Source organism: Protopterus annectens, chromosome 3.part1 (assembly GCF_019279795.1).
Source record: "Protopterus annectens isolate FY-2018-M chromosome 3.part1, PAN1.0, whole genome shotgun sequence".
NCBI lineage: Eukaryota > Metazoa > Chordata > Ceratodontiformes > Protopteridae > Protopterus > Protopterus annectens.
The window spans coordinates 1,150,785,052-1,150,800,689 of NC_056732.1; the positions used below are offsets into that span (position 1 = coordinate 1,150,785,052).

Below are 15,638 nucleotides of genomic sequence, written 5' to 3' on the forward strand. Positions count from 1 at the left end.
TTGACTTACTCTGGTAATTGTTGGGGCTGAAAATATACTGAAGACAATGGGTCTTGGCACGTCTGAGCTTCCATCCAAAGAGGTCTTACTTGAGCCTACCCTGTTTTTCCCCTCCCTTTTATGGCTTGTGGTATGGCCTGGGGTAGACGTGCAATGTGGACATGCAGCGTAACATGCTGTCTCTGCACCAGTTCAGCCAGGCTCACCACTAGCCATTGACCACACCACCTTTTGTGATATTCCCAACCTACTCTACGGACCCACATACCGCTCTCCCCCCAAGGCATGCTCATCCCTCCCTGCCACTCTGTCAGTCTCCTGAGATGCTAATCAAATCCAGATCACCTGGTACATAGTCAGGATATTATCCCTGTATGCCATTGGAGTGGGCAATACAATCTGATTCAATGTCCTGCTATTTAAAAATGAAAGCATCATACAACAATGGGAGACATTTTTACATTTAGCCAAGTGTTTCTATTTTAATCACAAGATGCACATCTCAAATAGTTTCACATGTATTTTGTAGTTTTGAATAATGGTTATACAAGAATGCAAGGGAAATGTTAAAAAGATAAAGTAAACAAACACATACTTTAAATTAAGCATATGTTTGCTGACTCACTGATATGGAGGAACAGTTATGTACGCACAAGTGCTGTTCTTCCAGATTTCAGCAGTCTGATAGTAGGGTGTTGGAAGAAGAGATTGTACATGTTCCTAAAATAAGCTGGGTAAAAATGCTTGACCTTGTCACATGTCTAGGTAAATGACAATGAAATGCTAATTGCATTAAATTTACCTGGGTCCCACATTGTAGGCACAGTTTGTCTTGCTCCTACAAATTACACTTCTTGTTATCTTGTTGCCAATTGCAAGAAGAACCACTTGAGAGCAACTAACCGGAAGATAGTGGTATTCAAGCAGATAGTGCATGAGTTGCTATAATAGATCACTTTTGGAGGGATGTCAATGAGATCTGGCTAGATGCAGACCAGTATTGGATGAAATGTAGTATGCTGCATTAAATGACTAACACCATGGTGGGTGTGGAGATGTATTTCTGAAACAGACATCATACTGCATATGTAACAGTGTGCTTCTGGTGTCCAGCATAGTGGACCAGAGTTTGGGAAGCCATGAACCATGTGGATCAAAGAGAAGGGCAGAGCAAACAACTGTTTAATGAGCATGTGTGCTGCTTAGAATTGGTGGATTATATATCTGCAGCCAGTGGTTGGTCATCAATCAGTCTGTTAGCTGTGGTCATTATTTAATATGGGCAGACTGCACAATTGGGCTTTTGTTATCATTGCATTGTTTTTATTGCTGAATGCGGCAATGCAGAACAAATATGAAAAACCTATAACTTGGGTTTTTACTGTACATGATGCCTTGAATTAGCTTTAACCCTCCCTCAGACCAGGGGTTATAGTGTTGAATTATCCCAAAGAACACTTTGAGCAGATTTTCTATTCTCATTGATTTAGTGGGAATAAAAAGCACACTCCACACACACACACACACACACACACACACACACACACACACACACACACACACACACACACACACGTGCATGAGACATACTGGAAGTATCAAAACTTTGAATGCCTATTGCACACTCAAAATTGTTCAAATCATAAAGATTCTCATACACAACACTTTGAATCACAGAGATTCAGAGCAAAATAAAATCTACTTGTTTGCAGGTTTAAGCCCTCCAGAACCTCTCCACTCCCCTACTAATTATATACACAACTCTAAAATTGCAGCATAGTGGGGAAAGGGTAATTTCCCAGACTCCAACTGTACTGCAATGCCATGTGAAGATATGTAAATGGTACCAGCATAGCTAGATAGAATTTTGTAGATAATTCTGCCATTGGTAAATATTAATGTAAGCCACAGGCTTATTCTCTTAACTGTGAAAAGACTGTATTAGATGTTGAACTGAAAAAAAAATGTAACAAAAGTGCACTCTACTGTAAGAAAGCAATAAGTCAAGCATTTCATGACTGTCTTTGATCTCAGGGCTCGGAGCCCAGATGTCTGGATGAAGGAATTCTGGCTATTGTTTTTGAGACCAGAGTTAATTGCTAGAATTTATATATATCATTTATTTTATTGCTCTGGCTTCCTGACCAGCTGCAAGATCAAAAGGTCTATTAACCTCTGAGTTTCTGTTAGCCTGGGAACCAGAAAGAAATGATGTCATCTGAAATGAATCAGTGCACTGTGTTATCAATTTAAGGACAGAAAGAATGAGATCATGAGAGCATCTGTCTAGAGAACATCCAACTCACCACTCTGCCTGTGTTCTATATGTAAGTTTAATTTAGAACTATGTTTTTTCTTAGATATGGTTAGGAAATAGGAAAATTAGATTAGTCTTTTTTCTTTATTAATGTCAGAACTTTTCTAATGTATGATTTTAAGTATTTCTCTGTGATCTCTGAGCTCTTGACTAGCACTGTGTAGTAAGAAGTATTGTCTTGTGTTTTTATTATTTATTCTTAAATATTTTAAAATATTTCAACCGTGGCTTTTTTGTGCAGAGATCATTTAAACTCTAAGAGTACATTGCATGTATTTAGTTATATTGTACAAAGCCACTCCAATAGCCTTGCTGTTAATTCACACTTACCATTTGGATAATAATATTGCACAGTATAATTGGACACCCTTTCATAAGAGCCTTTTAGTAGCTGGTAAATATTAGTGGGTGGTGGCAAGTGGTACTACTGTATAGTCTGGTTAATTGGGGCACAGCCAGAGAACCTGACCCAGCCTTCCCTAGGAGTCTCTGTGTGGTTGTATATAACTCTTATCTCCAAGTATGCGTGTGTCAGCTACTTGGGCAGGGACACAAAGCACTAGTTGGACAGAGAGAATGCTGGAGGTTTTAGCTTGCCCACTAGGCTGAGATCTGGACCCAATAGCTGTGGCAGTGGGGAGTTTTATTGGTGACCTGGAGAGAAAGGGAGAAACCAGCCCCAGACTGACTGTGATCTCTTTGTGCTCTTAGGGGAAATTATAATTTACTGTGTGTGTATTTATTATCCTTTCTCTATATGGACGCCCCTCACTGGTGTTAGTGGTGAGGATTGGGGCTACTTAATTGCTGGGCAAGTGCACAAGCATCACATAATAATTTTTTGGCAGTGGTCGGATATTCACACTACATATTAATTGATTGGCAAATACTAATTGGCTTGTTGTGGTGTGGGTATTGTGAATTCCTCTAGCTTGTGTGCAGTGATCACTGAAGGTGATTTTGTACTCTAAATCAGCCACTCAGTGAAGACTCAGAGTTCAGATCAAAATTGTTTTATTTCTTTTGTTAGCTTAGTTAGTCAGGGAGAGCAGGCATGCTGTTAGCAGAGGAGTACAGAAAGCTGACAAGGAGCCAGCTGGCTGAGATGTGCCAGGCTAGGGAACTGGTGCATGGAAACCTGACTACATCAGACATGATTGAAGCTTTGGTCACAGCTGCATCAGAAAACAGCAACTAGGAGGATGATCAGCCTGACAGTGGAGATGTACCACACTCAGAGAATGGCCAGCTCATCCTTTCTGCAGAGGACTTAAAAATCCATCTGGAGCTAAAGAGACTTGAGTTGGAGGCCATGTGGTTGGAAAGAGAAGCAGCTGAGAGACTGAGACGTCTAGAGAGTGAGGACAATGAGAAACTGTGATGTTTGCAGGCTGAGGAGAATGAGAAACTGCTACACCTGGAAGCTGAGGAAAAGGAAAGGCAGAGGCAGCATGAAAAGGAGATGCTGACTCTTTGCCAGAGTTGTGGAGGCAATTGGGAAGGGAGTAACCTGACCCCAGAAGTACAAAAGGTCAGTAAATTTATTCTGCAGTTTAAAGAGGCGCTTAATTTTGATAGTTTCATTCATATGTTTGAGAGGGTATGTAAACAGTATGATGTTGACCAAAGGCTCTGGGAACAGTTCCTGACCCTCTTACTCCATGGTAGAGCTGCAACTGTGTTGTCTAAAATGTCTGATTTTGACTGTTTTAATTATACTACTGTTAAAAACTGTTTGTTAGAATTTTTTAAGCTAACACCTGAAACATATAGGAAAATGTTTTGTGAGGATAGATGCAAGGCAGATGAGTGTGTGTGAATATGTTGCTGAAATGAGCACTTATTTTCATAAGTGGTGAGTGGATGTCAGGTCACTACGTTTGAAGGGCTGGCAGACATTTTGGTGAGGGAACAAGCCCTTAACACTTTGCCTGAGGACATGCGGATCTGGTTAGCTGATAGAGAATGTGCTACTTCAAATGAGTTGGGGAAGAAGGGAGACCTATACCTAGCAAGCAGGACATTCATGCACAGGAACGGGACCCCCAGCACTGCTCATTGGTCTAAAGGAACCCATGATGGGCAGCGCAGACTGCCCCAACAGAATCTGCCAGTAGCAGGGGAAGCCACTTGTCCAGGTACACATCCAGGACTTAGGATTAAATGTTTTGAATGCAACCAGTGGAGCCATGTTGCACACAGATGTCCAAGGAGGCAAGGTGGGAAACAAAAGGTGCTAGAGTCAGTAAGTGGGAAAGACAAAATGCCAGTATTAGGTTGTCTTGGGACAACAAGGGTACAAAACTACCACAAGAGGTTATATCCTATTGTAGTGAATGGCAAAGAGACAATTGCTAAGAGAGACACAGCTTCTGACATAACCATTGTAAACCCTGCAATGGCTATAGAGGAGTACTACTTGCCTAAGCAGTCTGTTCCAGTCAGAGCTTTAGGAAAGACCCCATTCCAAATAACTTTGGCTAGGGTTCATGTTGACTGGGAGGGTGGAAAATAAGTAGGTATGTTTGAGGATATCCCTGCAGATTTCCTGATAGGGAATGATTTTGATAATGCAGTACCATGCGCTCATGCAGTTACAAGGAGTCAGCCTTGGAGACAAGCATGTGGGTCTGGTAGCCTGAGTGACACCCAGACAGGCCTCATATTTGCAGCCAGGACTGGTGAGGTGGTTACTTCAGGGACTAAGCTACACTGAAGCAGTGAGATTGAAGGTGAGTCACAGCTGCTTGTGGGTACTGATGTTCCCTTGGACAGGGTAACTGCAAAGGTAGAGGTTAGTAGTAGTACCCAGGTGGATAGTGAGGCACCACTGTCAGAGGATGCCAGACTTCCTGTGGAAAGGGAGCTGGGAAGGGTTACAAAGAGAGAGTTGAGACAAGCTCAGCTCTCAGACCTTACAGTGCAAGGCCGGAGGCAGGTAGCTTGTGAGGAACCTGATTCTCAAGGGAAGGGGGAATCTGTATACTGAGTCAAAGGGTTACTGTATAAAGAGTGGACCCCTGAGGGGGGGGGGCTAGAAGGTGAGAGGGTACAGCAGTTGGTAGTGCCTAGTGCCAACCATCGGGTGCGTCTAACCATAGCCCATGATATTTCATTTGCAGGTCATACGGGCATAAAACATACAAAGAGACATATTATGCAGAACGTCTATTGGCCTGGAATGTCCAGGGATGTAAAAGGGTATTGCAGGACTTGTGACCTGTGCCAAAAGGTAGGCAAGGCAGGAGACAAGGTGAGATCTCCTTTGATGCCTTTCCCTGTGACTGAGAACCCATTTCAGAGGGTAGCTATACATATCGTGGGGCCTCTGAGTACCCAAAGTTCCACAAGGAAAAAGTATATCCTAGTGGTAGTAGATTATGCTACAAGATACCATGAGGCAGTGGCTTTGTCTTCTATTGAGGCAGAAAAGGTAGCAAATGCCTTATTACAGATTTTCAGAAAGGTAGGTTTCCCAAAAGAAATACTGACTGACAGAGATGCCAGTTTCATGTCAGACCTGCTGGCTTGTCTATGGAAGTACTGTGGGGTGAAGCACCTGAAGACCACCCCCTACCATCCCCAGACTAATGGTCTTGTTGAGAGGTTAAACTCTACACTCAAGTCCATGATATGGACATTTGCAGACCAGTTTAAGAGGGAGTGGGACAAATATTTTCCCCATCTGTTGTTTGCTTACAGAGGGGTTCCCCAGGAATCCACAGGGTGTTTACCCTTTGAATTGTTGTATGGGCATAGGGTGAGGGGACCTCTACATTTAATTCATAATGAGTGGGAAGGTGAGTGTGAACCTCACAAGGAGTCTGTTGTGGCATATGTCCTAAACCTCAGGACAAGGCTTAGGGAACTCATGGGCTTGGCCCAGGAGAAACTGGCAGAAGCCCAGCAAGAGAAAAAGGTCTGGTATGACAGGAATGCTCAAGCTAGAGAGTATACAGTAGGGCAGCAGGTAATATTTCTCATTCCTGTCAGACACAACAAGCTGCAAGCAGCTTGGGAGGGACCCTACAAGGTGGTAAGAAAGATAAGTAATGTCAACAAATGGTAGAACTGCTAGGCAGGAGGCAGGATCACAAATTGTACCATGTTGACATGATGAAACCTTACCATGATAGGGAGGCCCATGTACTGAGCATTTGCAGCGGATTGCTGGAGGAGTCTGAGGGAGATCTGGTGACTGATCTCATCAGTGAGGCTCAGACTGACACCTCAGTGGAAGGGGTAGCAATGTCCCCGCAGCTATCTTCTACCCAGGTTTGAGAAATCCGAGCAGTGTTACAGGAGTTTTGGGACATGTTCACTGGGAAACCAGGGTACACTCACCTGGTGCAGCATCAGGTGGATACAGGACCCCAAAGGCCTATTAGGCAGGACCTTATAGAGTGCGTGAGAGAGTCCAACAGACTCTGAGGGAGGTGATAGAGGTGATGTTGGAACTAGGGGTAATTCAAGAGTTCAACTGTAACTGGGCCTCTCCAGTGGTGCTGGTGCCAAAGAAGGATGGCAGTACCAGGTTCTGTGTGGACTACAGGAAATTAAATAGTCACACAGAGTCAGATGCTTACCCCATGACTAGGACATATGAGGCCCTAGAGCAGTTGGATGGGGCTAAGTATCTTACAACCAGTGATCTTACAAAGGGTTACTGGCAGGTGCCCTTGACTCCCAATGGTAGAGAGAGGTCAGCCTTTGTGACTCCTTTTGGCTTGTATGAGTTCACAAAGATGCCCTTTAGGATGAAAAATGCCCCAGTGACTTTCCAGAGGCTGGTAGATCATATCCTAACAGGAGCAGGAGGGTTTTCCCATGCTTACCTAGATGACATTGCTGTCTACAGCCATTCCTGGGAAGAGCACTTTCAACATGTCAGGGAGGTGCTGGCCAGACTACAGAAGGCAGGGTTGACCATTAAGCTGAGAAAATGTCAGGTGGGTATGGCAGAGGTCTCCTACCTGGGACATAGAGTGGGGAGTGGTAAGATCAGCCCAGAACCTTACAAAGCGGAAGCCTTTCAGGCATGGCCTGCACAAAAGCAGGTGAGGGCATTCTTAGAGACAGCATGGTACTACAGAAAGTTTTGCCCCAGTTAAAGTGCCATAGCTGCTCCCCTCACAGACCTGACATGAAAGAACAGGACAGATAAGCTAGTGTGGACCCCAGCATGTAAGCAGGCACTCCAGGAGCTTAATGAAGCTTTGCAATGACCTTCTGTGTTAGCCAGTCCAGATTACAGCAAATAATTTGTTGTCCAGGTGGATACTTCAAAGCATAGGGTGGGGGATGTACTTAGCCAGATTCCTTCAGAGGGAGAAGAGCACCCAGTGGTATATCTCAGTTGTAGGCTCCAACCCAGGGAGGAATGCTATGGAGCTGTAGAAAAGGAATGTCTAACCATAGTGTGAGCACTGCAGAAACATCAGTCATATCTGTATGGAAGAAAATTCACTGTAGTGACAGATCACAATCCCCTACATAGTTAAACAGAGCCAGCCAGCAAAATGCCAAGTTGCTAAGATGGAGCCTAGGGTTGCAAGCATATGATATGTCAGTGTAGCACTGCAGTGTGATTAGCAATTCCAATGCAGATGGGCTGTCAAGACAGGGAATAGGGTAAGGTATACTCAGCTAGACCTAACCCTCTCAAGCAACATTTCTCAAGGCTCACTTGAAAAAATACCTTGAGTTCTTCGAGGGGGGGGGTATGTGAAGATATGTAAAGGCTGCCAGCCTAGCTAGATAGAATTTTGTAGATAATTCTGTCATTGGTAAATAATAATGCATATATTACAGGCTTAAATGTGAAAAGACTGTATTGGATGTTGAATTGAAAAAAAAAATGTAACAACAGTGCACTCTGCTGTAAAAAAGCTGATAAGTCAATGTCTTTGATCTCAGGACTTGGAGCCGAGATGTCGGGAGGAAGGAATTCTAGCTATTGTTTTGAGACCAGAGTTAATTGCTAGAATTTGCATGTATAATTTATTTTATTGCTGTGGCTTCCTGACCAGCTGCAAGATCAAAAGGGCTATTAACCTCTGAGTTTCTGTCAGCCTGGGAACCAGAAAGAAATGATGTAATCTGAAATGAAACAGTGGTACTATGTTATCAATTTAAGGACAGAAAGAGTGATGGCATTTAGCATTTGTCCTGAGATCATCCAACACATCAGCAGTCTGCCTGTGTTCTATATGTAAGTTTATTTTAGAACTATGTTTTCTCTTATCTATAGCTAGGAAATAGGAAGATTAGATTAGTCTTTTTTCTGTATTGATCTCAGAACTTTTCTACTGTAGTATTTTAAGTATTTCTCTGTGATCTCTGGACTCTTGACTAGCACTGTGTAGCAAGAATTATTGTCTTGAGTTTTTATTATTTATTATTAAATATTTTAAACCTTTCAACGGTGGGTTTTTTGTGTAGCAATAATTTAAGCTCTAAGAGTACATTGCATGTATTTAGTGATACTGTACAAAGCCACTCTAATAGCCTTGCTGTTCATTCACACTTACCATTTGGATAATAATATTGCACAGTATAATTGGGCACCCTTTCATAAGGGCCTTTTAGTAGCTGATAAATATTAATGGGTGGTGGCAAGTGGTACTACCGTATAGTCTGGGTAAAAGGGCACAGCTGGAGATCCTGTGCCAGCCTTCCGCAGGAGTGTCATTGTGGTTGTATATAACTCTTATCTCAAAGTTGGTGTGTGTCAGCTACTTGGGCAGGGACAAGAAGCACGTGTTGGACAGGGAGGGTGCTGGAGATTTTAGCTTGCCCACTAGGCTGAGATCTTTACCCTATAGCTGTCCCAGTGGGTAGTCTTATTGAAGACCTGGAAAGAAAGGGAGAAACCAGCCCCAGACTGACTGTGATCTCTGTGTGCTATTAAGGGAAATTGTAATTTACTGTGTGTGTATTTATTATCCTTTCCCTATATGGACGCCCCTGACTGGTGTTAGTGGTGAGGACTGAGGTTCCTTGATTGCTGGGTCATTGCACGGGCGTCACATACCACATTGAAAAAAAGCTGATAGGCGCTATCAGTTGATAATAAATCAGCTGTATCAGCAGTACCAGCGTTTTTGCACTTTGAGAAGTTGACTTGAGGAATTGTAAAGAACCCATATATGTTTGTGGTTTTGGTTGAGATAGGATTCCGAGAGACCCCCACATCATTACGCCTGTCGAAGATGTTTTTATCAATCACATGCAGTATATAAACATTTAAAATCAGATATGTGTCACACACACACACACACACACACACACACACACACACACACACACACACACACACACACACACACACACACACACACACACACACACACACACACACACACACACACACACACACACACACATACCCACACACACACACACACACCGTGTGCACATACACATACACACAAGTGTGTGTGTGTGTGTGTGTGTGTGTGTGTGTGTGTGTGTGTTCATATTATATATATGCATATATATATATATATATATATATATATATATATATATATATATATATAAAGTGTATACACCCCTGTTAAAATGCCAAGTTTTTGTGATATAAAAAAAATTAGACCACAATAAATCCTTTCAAAACTTTTCTCACCTTTAATTTGACCTATAACCTGTACAATTCAATTGAGAAACAAACAAATCTGTTAGAAGAAAAATATAAAAAAAAATCATACAATACGTTTGTTGCATAAATGTGCACACAGTTAAACTAATACTTTATTGAAGCACCTTTTTATTTAATTACACCATTCAGTCTTCTTGGGTACACACTTGCCATCAATTAAAGAGACTCTGATTAACCCCAAATAAAGTTCAGCTGTCCTAGTAGAATTTTCCTGACATTTTCTCAGTTGTCTGCTAAAACAAAAGCCATGGTTCGCAGAGAGTTTACAAAGCATCAAAAGGATCTCATTGTTGAAAGGTATCAGTCAGGAAAAGGGTACAAAAAAGTTTCCACAGCACTGGATATACCATGGAACGCAGTGAAGACAGTCATCAAAAAGTGGAGAAAATATGAAACAGTGACATTGCAACGAACTGGGTGTCCCTCCAAAACTGATAAAAAGACAAGACAAAAACTGGTGAGGGAGGCTGCCAAGTGACCTACAGCAACACTGAAGGAGGTACAGGAATTTCTGGCAAGTACTGGTTGTGTACTACATGTGCCAACAATCTCCTGTATTGTACATATGTTTGGCCTGTGTGGTAGGGTTGCAAAACAGAAGTCTTTTCTTACAGAGAAAAACATCCAGCACTGGCTGAAATTTGCAAAACAATACATCACGTCTCCCAAAAGCATGTAGGCAAATGTGTTATGGTCTGATGAGACCAAGGTTGCACATTTTGACCACAGTTCTAAAAGGTACATTTGGCACCAAAACAACACTTCTCATCACCAAAAGAACACCATCCCCATGGTGAAGCATGGTGGTGGTAGTATCATGCTTTGGGGTTGCTTTTCTTCAGCTAGAACTGGGGTTTTCGTCAAGGTGGAGGGAATTATGAACAGTTCCAAGTATCAGTCACTTTTGGTCCAAAACCTTCAGGTATCTGGTAGAAAGATGAAGATGAAGAGGAATTTTCCCTTTCAACATGACAATGACCCCAAGCATACACCAAATCAGCAAAAGAATGGCTTTGCCAGAAGAAAATTCAAGTTTTGGAATGGCCCAGCCAGAGACCAGACCTAAATCCAATAGAAAATCTGCAGGGTGACCTGAAGAGGGCTGTATCCAAGAGATGCCCTTGGCATCTGACAGATTTGGAGTGCTTTTGCAAGGATGAGTGAGCAAATATTGCCAAGTCAAGATATACAATGCTGATAGACTCCTACCCAACAATACTGAATGCTGTAAATAAATCAAAAGGTGCATCAACAAAGCATTAGTTTAAGGGAGTGCATACTTATGCAACCACCTTATTGTATGTTTTTTATTTTATATATTTTTCCCCTAACAGATTTGTTAGTTTTTTACTGAATTGTAAAGGTTATAGGTCACATTAAAGGTGGGAAGTTTTGAAATGATTTATCGTGGTCTCATTTTTTTATATCATAAAAATCTGGCAGTTTAACAGGGATTTGTACACTTTTTATATCCATCATGTGTGTGTGTGTGTGTGTGTGTGTGTGTGTGTGTGTGTGTGTGTGTGTGTGTGTGTGTGTGTATGTGTGTGTGTGTGTGTGTTATATATATATATATATATATATATATATATATATATATATATATATATATATATATATATTGTCCACCAAAAAGACTCCAGCACACCAAATATGCATATTCACCAAGTTGTTTAATGCAGAAAACTCATCCAAATCATGCAAATAATCCACAAAATGACCCCAAAAACCAATGTGATACACAGTCGACCTGTTTCGCAATCGCTTCATCAGTGCAGTACAGGGACACACCTCTAATGGGTTAAATACCTCGGCTTAAAGAAATAGTCCCCTATTATAACAAAGAGGACTCAGAGTTTATGTGAAACTTAGTATAGTAAAGGATGATGTATCCTTTATTTCTAGGTGGCATAAAATACAAATGTGTTCCTCAAAGCTATTTTTGGAGCTATTAATTGAATATTACGAGAAGTTGTTGCTTCCCATTAAGACTGGACTTCATTTTAAACCTGATGCTTTACAATGTTTTGAGCAACAGCAAGAGTATATTGATATTTCTGGAAAATATCTTGATGAAGTGAATGTTTATGAGAGGGATTTAAAATCTTGTAAACTTGAAAAGGAGGACTTTAAAAGAAATGTCATGTTTTCTGATGCTGAATAAAATGTCATCAGATTTAAACACAAACAGGTACTTTCAATTTTGAAAAATGTTAATAGTTCTACTAATACTGAATCCGGCATGTTTGATGTCTCGTCTAAGCTTTTGAATACTGATACTGAACTGGACATTGGTAATGATCTTCATATAAATTCACCTCTATACAAAAGACCTTGGAATAAGGGTGGCTCTTTAGATAAGCAGGGTGAAGGCATCCTGGGAGATGTAACAGAACTATTCAGGAGTGCAATGAAGATGTAAATGAGACTATATTTATTGATAATTCTGAAAAAGATTTTGTTGTTAATTTGACCTCCTGCAATATCACTGAGGATGAGAATTGTGTTTTGAAAAGGCTGGGTTTTGTCCCGTCTTTCTGTTTCCCAATACACATTGTGTATTGATGCCAAACAGTTTTGTCACTATCTGAATCTTAAATATTATTACAGCTTAAGAGGTAATGAAAATGCTGAATTTGAGAGCTCATTTAGAGCTAAAATGTCTGGTTTTCAGCCACCGTATCATTTCTAGGGTTAAATTTGAGGAACAAAAATTACAGGCTTTGTATGTTAATCAAAGTATTATTTTTCAGAGTTATGGCATTAATTTGAATAAGTTGAAAGAGAGGCTTTGAAAAAGTTAAGTAGCAGTGAGGAATTGGTGGCACCTATTGCTGATAAGGGTGGGGCTGTAGGGCTATGGGATTCCTGTGGCTATAGAACTGAGGTTAGGAATCAACTTGATGATAATAGATATTATTTCAATTGCCATTAGACCCTATGTTGCATTTCAAAAGGGTTTGATTTCAGAGTGATTGGTTAATCAATTGACAATGAATGACACTAAACAACAAAGGTTTTATATTCTTCCTAAAATACATAACATAGTGAAAAATCCATCCAGAAGACCTCTAGTATCTGGTCAGGGATCTTTAATGCAGCCTTTGTCTATGTTTTTGAAGAATGAATTAAAGCCTTTATTGGCGGTAGCGTTGTCGCCTCAAAGTTAAACGTTGCCCGTTCGATTCTCAGTTAGAGCATCTTCTGTGTGGTGACATGTGAATGGGCGTTCCTTCGTTGAAGGTTGTGCAGTAGGCCTGGCAAGCCAAGTACGTAAAAATCTATTGCCAATCATTAGCGGAACGGAGTTCCGCTGTGGCGACCCCTAACCGGGAAAAGCCGAAAGACACAAACAAACGTTGGGTCTTGTCAGGGCACGTTTAAGAGATTCTACTGAATTTTTTAAGCTCATGGGTGATTTACAGGTTTCAAATAACACTTGTCTTTTAGGGTTGCCACCTTTTCAAATGCCCAAAGTGGGACATTTTTCGTAGAAATATCAGATTTTGCCGGCAGAATCATACCCACAGCCAGTACAAAGGACAGAATTTCACTTGTTTGCCTAAATAAAAGCTTATTATTGTAGCATTTTAGTTGCTTATTCTGTTTCTTATAACATTTAGGTGTTTCAGATATAGAAAAACTAACTGTTTTATACAACTGTTACATGAAATATAGGAAATAATTTTGTTCTAAAATCTCAGGACATTTGCCATTTTTACAATTTTTTTGCAGGACACAACTGCTGAAAGAGGGACTGTCCCTCGCAAAGTGGGACAGGTGGTAACCCTATTGTCTTTGCACTCTTGATGGACAGTCTCTTTATATGAGTATACCCTATGAAGAGGGTCTTGTAGCGATTAGATATTGGCTGGAAAATCAGACAGATTTACTTTGAAGGATATTGAATGTTTGTTGGGGCTTATTAGGCTGGTCTTAGAATGTAATGCATTTTATTTTGGAAAGGAATATTATTTACAAGGCAAAGAGACAGACTACTGTTGTCCCTATGTATGCTGATCTATTCATGGGGTATCTTGAACAGAACTTGATTTATGATGATCCTAACGCTTTTAATAAGGAAATAATTATGTGAAGGAGGGTTATAGATGACTGGTGGTGTATTTGAGCTGGTAATATTGATCAATAGAAATGTTTTGTTGGGTATTTAAATTCTAATTTGACCTTCTATTTGTAGGAAAACCTGATCTGTTTACTATAGATTTCATAGACGTTAATGTCACTAAGTTAATTGATGGAACAATGGTTACAAATCTATATCAGAAACCTTTTACAAAGAATTCCCTGTTAGAAGCTAGTAGTTGCCATCCAAGACACATGGTTATGAATATCCCAAAAGCTCAATCTCACTTCTAAGAAGCATTTGTAGCAATCAGGAGGAGTTTTGGTTAGAAATAATGAAAATGGAGAATTGGTTTTAAAAAGGGGATTATGATGCTTCCTTGATTAGACAGGCTAGTAATTGGACTAACAATATTAACAGAGATGATTTATTGAAGGTTAAGACTAAGGATAGGATGGCAAAGACTAGGTCTGGAAATGCTACATTTATTACCATGTATGGTAGTAATAGTTTTAAAATCAGGGAAGTCCTTAACAACCATTGGCATATATTAAAAACGCACAATGTTTTTGATCAATGTCTGGGTGATCAATGTCAGTTTGGCTACCAAAGGGGTAAAAAAACATTGGGAAACATCTTTCTTGTTTTAGTTTGTTTGATATTGATAATAGGAAATCACACAGGAATATGGCTGTAGGTAGTGCTATGTGTGGTAACTGTGTTTACTGTAAACTTACTGTAAAGTTGTTTCATGTTCTAAATCTTTCACATCGCACAATGCACCAAAGGTATTTACTATTAAACACCTTATTACATGCAACACAGAGTGGGTCATCTATATGGCCATTTGGCAGTGTGAAGCTTTTGATGTGGGTCAAACGCCCACGGTATTTAAGAGTCGGATTGCAATACATATGAGAGATATTAACTGCAAACGCCCTAGAAGTGCACTCTATAAACATAAATAAACACATGTTTCTGCTCATTTTATTTTTGTAGGATTAGAAATTGTTAAGGGCTCGGACTTACCAACTCCTTAAGATATCAATTATTGGATCACAAAGAAAAATTATAGATTATAAACGTTGATGTTATGTATAATCCCAGTCTGAATGAATATCTGTAATAATATTCATTTAAGTATTCATTCAGATGTGTTTTAAGAATGTTATGATATATTATAAATACTAATATATTTAAGGTATCTTCATTTTTTTTTTTTTACTTTTTTGGAATGTTAGGTGGGTTGGTGTCTCTGTTTTTGTTATAGTAGGGGCCTGTTTCTTTAAGTCGAGGGTATTTAAATCCATTAGAGATGTGTCGCTGTACTGCATGGATAACACTACTGAGAAACCGGTCTGCTGTATATCATGTTGGTCTTTGAGGTCGTTTTGTGGATTATTTGTATGATTTATATGATTTTTCTGCATTAAACCAATTTTGGTGAATCCACATATTTGGTGTGCTGGAGTCTTTTTGGTGGACTGTATTTTTAATTCTGTTGCACCTACATTGATTTGAGCACCTGATTTTGTCATTGATATATACATATATATATTTGTATATTGAATGGTTAA

The 15,638-nt window shown here is 40.2% G+C and overlaps 1 protein-coding gene across 1 annotated transcript in view; it reads left to right on the plus strand.

Moving 5' to 3' along the window:
* Positions 1 to 15,638, plus strand: part of COL22A1 (collagen type XXII alpha 1 chain) — a 2,341,282-nt gene that overhangs the window by 2,010,588 nt on the left and 315,056 nt on the right. The gene's annotated exons all lie outside the window — the stretch shown is intronic.